General features: G+C 38.8%; 1 long non-coding RNA gene across 1 annotated transcript; it reads right to left on the bottom strand.

Moving 5' to 3' along the window:
- Window positions 1-2,033: 2,033 nt before the first annotated feature.
- On the bottom strand, window positions 2,034-5,525 carry LOC108504337. Its single transcript, XR_001877075.1, has 3 exons — window positions 5,444-5,525; window positions 3,580-3,841; window positions 2,034-2,081 (listed from the first exon to the last, which is right to left on the bottom strand). It is a non-coding gene; the product is annotated as an uncharacterized LOC108504337 (long non-coding RNA).
- Between the last annotated feature and the right edge of the window lie 260 nt (window positions 5,526-5,785).

A 5,785-nucleotide genomic window follows, 5' to 3' on the forward strand; every position in this document is an offset into this window, starting at 1 on the left:
AAAGAAAGAAAGAAAAAGAAAGAAAGAAAGAAAGAAGGAAGGAAGGAAGGAAGGAAGGAAGGAAGGAAGGAAGGAAGGAAGGAAGGAAGAAAGAGTTTTTCACAAACTGGCTTTGGTGGTCAGTTATGATACTAGGACTCCAGATAACAGGTGTCACTTCTGGGCCCCAAGTCCATATGTTATGCAGGGATAACAGTAATATCACCTTTATGAACCCATAGAGGTATTTCCTTAGTGCAATAGCTGTCTCCTAGTAAGTCCACATCAGGCACCTAGGATGTTATTGACCTCTTATACAGGTTGACAGTGCTGTATGACATCAACAACAACGACAGTGCAATAGCTGTTCAACAGCTTTCTGTGCAATACAGAACACCTGATGTAGATCCAGTTAACCTTTTGTACTTATTCAGTCCCAAATAAAATCCCACGATTCTGTCCTTCTTGTTGCCTAATCCTGCATGCACCTATGTCTTTGTCAGCGGAGTTCTTCAGTACACTAACACCTGCATGTGATCGAAAGTCACCAGCAACTGCTCTGTGATCCATGACCTCTGATATCGCAGTGCCACTGTGCATATTTCCTAGTGCTGTGTGGCACATGAACACACTCCCTACACCTATAGGAGCAAGTCCTGGAGGAAGTATCAGCTGCTGTTTCACTTGGAGGAGGAGGAGTCCAGTTACACAACAGCTTAGCAAACACAGAAGATAAGAAAAACCTGCTCCCAGATCCCAAGCAAGTGCAAATTCACCTCTGCCATCTCTCAGAGATGACCTGAAGTAGCAGGCAAGACCATGCTGCAGGATGGTGTCCCTGCAGGAAGGGTGTCCCTGAAGCAGTTGTACTGCATATGGCATAAAGTGATGATCCTGTAATTTGAGTGTGAGAAAGAGCCTGTGTGACTCTCCAGTCACAGGGTCATATACTGGCCAGGACATCTGAGTTCTCAAACCTGCTGCAGATAGAATAATGAATGCGTCAACAGCTTTGTGTCATCCATGGTAGAAGAGCAGGTGAAGCAGATCTCAAGTATTCACATATTCTCACACACACACTTGTATATAAATATGTCCTTAGAAAAATGAGTCACTACACAACATTTTTTAGACTAATAGTGAAGGAGGAAGACTCCTGACTAGAGGAAGGCTCAACCTAAAATCTAGAGTTAGCTCCAAAGCTGAATAAAGAAATGTGGCTCAGAACACGCTTCACAATAAAGAAAAGTTGTGAAAGAGCAAGGATAGATTACTAGAAGTCTGCAACAATGTAAGAAAATGATCAAATTACTCAGGACTTGTACAGTCAAGGAAAGAGATGAGTGAGGGATGTGGCAGAGGTGTGTAAAATTAAAAGTGTCATGGAGAGGGTAGTCTGGCACCAATTTTGTACTGCATCTACCAATTCAAAAGTGAGCACTATCAAATGAAGCTCCAAGTAAAAATTCAAACTGAACTAAAAGGTGTAGTTCTCATTAAGTGGGTGGAAATCCTTGCAGCGATATCAAAGATGACAGAAGTTGATATGGGCTTAAGCAGCAACCAGATCACCTTTTCCTATTTTTTTCCCCTGGGCATCCACTTAAGATTTACTGGTAGTTTGGAGGTAGGAATATGTTTTAATACAGGAAAAAGAACAAAAACAGTTTCCCACATCACAAATTTTACTGTCAAGTTCCCTGGATCTGGGGAAGTTGCAGAAATCAGTCTACCTGAAGTCCTAGTGATGAGGCTCACTCTCAAAAAACACCTTCATGATCAGAATGCCTCCCTGTCAGATAGGTATCACAGACATCCCTATTGGGCTGGGTGAATCCTTCTTTTGACCTAGCACAGCCTTTCTTATATTCACCCAGCCCCCTGGTATCTCTGCTGATTATCAGTCTACTGATACCGACTATTCATATCAGCTTGTTTCACTAACTCCACACACACACACACCTGCTCTGGCACCCACTTGGTAGGCATTGCTTACCTAGAAGATACATGGGCTTTGCAGGTTTGAATGCCACAAGCGTTTGCTTCCATTTGGAGCTAACACATAGAGCCAGCTCCACATTGCTCAGTAGGCAGTCCAATGTCTGAAAAATGGACCCTGTTAGTCTCTTAAAAACACTAAGATGAGAGCCGAGACATCATATTGGATGGGGAATGGCATTCCTGAGGAACAAGCTAAAACCCCCTGTTAAGTGGGAAATTACCTACAGGCAGCCAACAGGAGATAATTTTTTTAAGGAATACATTAAGGACCATCTCTGTGGTTTAGACACATTGAATACTTCCAATGGATGAAGATGCAGATCCTAAAAGGCAAATAAGCCTACCTGGAGCAAGGCATAGGTGCTGAAATAAACATTCATAGTCATACTCAGCTGCCTATGGTCTTGTAGCTTTGAAATTTACCCAGGTTTTATAATCTCTCTCCTTAGCAAACTTCTATCTAGATTGCACAGGAAGTGTCAGTGGGATATTTTGGATCTCGCCCCTAACACAAGGATGTCTCAAGAGGAGAATCAGTTAGCTGAACAGAAAGAGTCTGATGAAAACTAAAGTAGATGAAAGCAACTCCTTTGTGCATCCTACTCTGGGAATACAGGAACCTTATGAATTTTGAGGTTTTGTGAACATAAGGGATTTTTAAATTCTCTGAGGGCTTGCAAAATGAATTTTGTCTCTTTCTACTCTATCATTTAAACTCATAGTTTGTTTTATTTCATATAAGTATAATTCAATTTTTTAAAAACCACAAAAAATGTTTTTCTAGCTCAGACAATCATGTGCAATGTATTAAGGACAGAACAGCCTCCAAGTCCAAGGTTTGGCACTGTCTCCATCCTAGAGAGACATACTTACAAAAACTGTGATCTTTTTCTTTCCCTTTTCTCTGCTACTTTCCCAGGGTGTCTCTTTCACACAATCAGCTCTCTGTTTCTTCTCTCACCCTGGTTTTCACCATATATACTTGTCTTCCCCCTCTTTCATAGTCACCTTTAAAGGTATAAGTAAGATGTGCTCCCAGTAACACTGAAATCAACATCAACATTTTAAGGAATAATATTTCAGTAGGTTTGAAATCTGTCAGAATGATTTAGCCTATATCTAATACGAACAAGACATCCAGGGATTATTTCTAGCACTCTCTCTTGCGAGTTTATAATTTCTGATTCAGAAGCACTGCATTTTGAACAATACCAGGCCAAACCTTCAAACAGTATTCACTCAAATAAAAATTTAAATTTGTTTGGGTGTCTTCATGCTTCCATTTGCATTCAGTTATCATGAATATGCCAATATGTGAAATGATGACAGAACCAATCAGACTAAGAATTTTAACTAAATACATAATTCAATAGTTGAAAGAATCTAGAGATCAGAAAGTTTTTTAACAAATTTGAGATAGCTGTAAACAGCTGAAGGGGATTTCTTTAAGAAAAGAGAAATCTAATAATCTACACAAGTACATCTCAGTAAAATACTTGTCACAAATATTGAGCATTCTCTTTATAAGAGACAGAGTTGAAATAATGGCTCATTCGGCTACTCTGAAGCAACAGCCCAGCCTCCAGGGCCACTGATTACCAGCAACAGAAGAAACTTTAAACCCAGCTTCTATTACGTGGCACGTCATCATGCACATCATCAGCTATGGCACACACCTCAAATCTTATCTATCCTCACACAAAAGCATCTTAAAATCTTGGAGGTTTATTTGATATTATTCATCCTAGGACCCTGGAGTAACATCATAATATTTGTGTGAAAGATGAATCAAGAGCCACTGTTTTTTAACTGGCTTCCTTCCCTAGAGACAGGTGATTCAAATCCAACAGCATCTTCCAAGCTGAAATAAAAAAAAAAAACAAAACCTTGAAACATTTATAAAGCAAAGTAACTTCCAAAGAATAGTAAATAATGTGCTATCAGAGGCATAAGTTTCACAAGTCGCATTTTTTACATGGAGAGTAAACAGCACTTGCTGTACCTGAGCCTGGTATGTACAGAGGATGCGGTTTATTCATTCTTTCTTGTGTCAGAAAATGTAGAGTAGTTCATAGGCTGCAGTGTTTCAAATTTCCACATTTTGAAAGACTGCAACTCCTTCTCCAGACTGTAAACTAAAAACCTTTTCTTGTGTCCCAGTGCAGAGCCTCATGCCTTAGCTGACCAGCATAGGATCAGAAGGGTCACAGTGCTGGCCATTCTGCCCTAGCTTAAATATCCAGGTTAAAAAAATAGAAAAGTGAGGCTTGCACAGATTTGGGGTATACTTTGTTTTACACATTTAGAAATATTTGTTGCATCAAAACTATGCCAAGAAACCAAATAACTAGATTTTGGATCTGAATTTACCTTTTTGTTTTATTTTTAAGGAAAAGTCTGACAATAGAGGTCAATCTATTTTCCACTTACAGTCTTTTAAATTATAGCGGTAATCTTTCTGTTACTGACAGCAGTGTTAGCATTTGCTTATTACTGTGTTGCCTGGAAGTCCTTGGCAGAAATCAGGATTCTAAATGCCTGTCTAGATGTTGCAAACAGGACATTGTGAATAAAATGAGTATTAACTGTGATTATTAGAGTCAGCTGTAACCAGAACGACTGCTTAAAGGAAAATTTTGGAAAATCTTGGACCCATGTTCAAACTAGCTGTTCTGGCCACTTCTGTGGTAATTGCTTAGTCTGTATTCTTGAAGCCCTTAGCTGCTAACTCTGACTTTAAATTGGAGCCTCTCTTCCTGTCAAAATCCCAAGACACAGAATCAACAGAAACAATGGAGGAGAAGAGAACGCTGTTTTGCTTTTTGCTTCACAAATTATTAACTGAACACAAAATAAGGGTAGAGGTTGCATTAAAATGTAAGGAAAGCACAGTTTTATATATTGCCAGCAGTAAACCATCTACATATAAAAGTACTTTCTTTTTCTCTAGAAGCAAAGAGTAGGCTGTAAGTGCAAAAAAATGGTAAAAGTACTATGAACAAAAGAGGAAGAACTAGGAAAGAAGTCATTATTGAGTAATCTGTCTCTTAAATAGTTAAAGACCGTCTTGCATTGGTGTATTTGCACAAACTCAAACCCCTTTACTATTAAGAAATGAATGCAGATTATTTCCTTTACACATATGACAGCCAGAATATTTTTGTATTACTTCACAAGACGTTCTTCTCCTTTACAAAATGCTATGACTCCTGTTAGCAGACAATACAGTTTTGTTAACTCATTACCCAACCTCACATGCAATGTAATAAAACTCATGATAAATTGCTCTTGCTCCATAAACTCTCCCACAAGTAAATGGCTTTTGACAGCAAAGAAGGAATATCTCCCATCCCTCTCCATTGAATTTCTATTAGTTTTGCAGCATTTCTGTGCTACAATTAATCTACAGCAAAGACTTGATGTAAGAGCACAAATTTCACAAAATATAAAACAAAACGCTTACATTGTAAATTCCTCTGTACCCACAGTTACAAGAGACATGTAGCAACTTGCTGCTTTGCTGTAGTAGAACCTGCAAAATATATGCAGGGTAATGAAAGAAAACAAACATAAAACATTTCAAGAACTTGATCTTGCAAGTTGCTGAGGCACCAGCAGTAATTTCCATGGGAACATCTGTGCTTAAAGATAAGAACGTGCTTGAGAGCTTCCCTGAGGCAAAGCCAGAAAACTCAACTTCTCAAGCATTTGAATTTCTCCTCATTCGAAAGTACAGAGATGATCATGACACTTTCCTCAGCTGTTTTAATTAGTTGATGTGTTTTAGATGTAAGCAAGTCAGAAC

Source organism: Lepidothrix coronata, unplaced genomic scaffold, assembly GCF_001604755.1.
Source record: "Lepidothrix coronata isolate B3197 unplaced genomic scaffold, Lepidothrix_coronata-1.0 Scaffold159, whole genome shotgun sequence".
Classification (NCBI taxonomy): domain Eukaryota; kingdom Metazoa; phylum Chordata; class Aves; order Passeriformes; family Pipridae; genus Lepidothrix; species Lepidothrix coronata.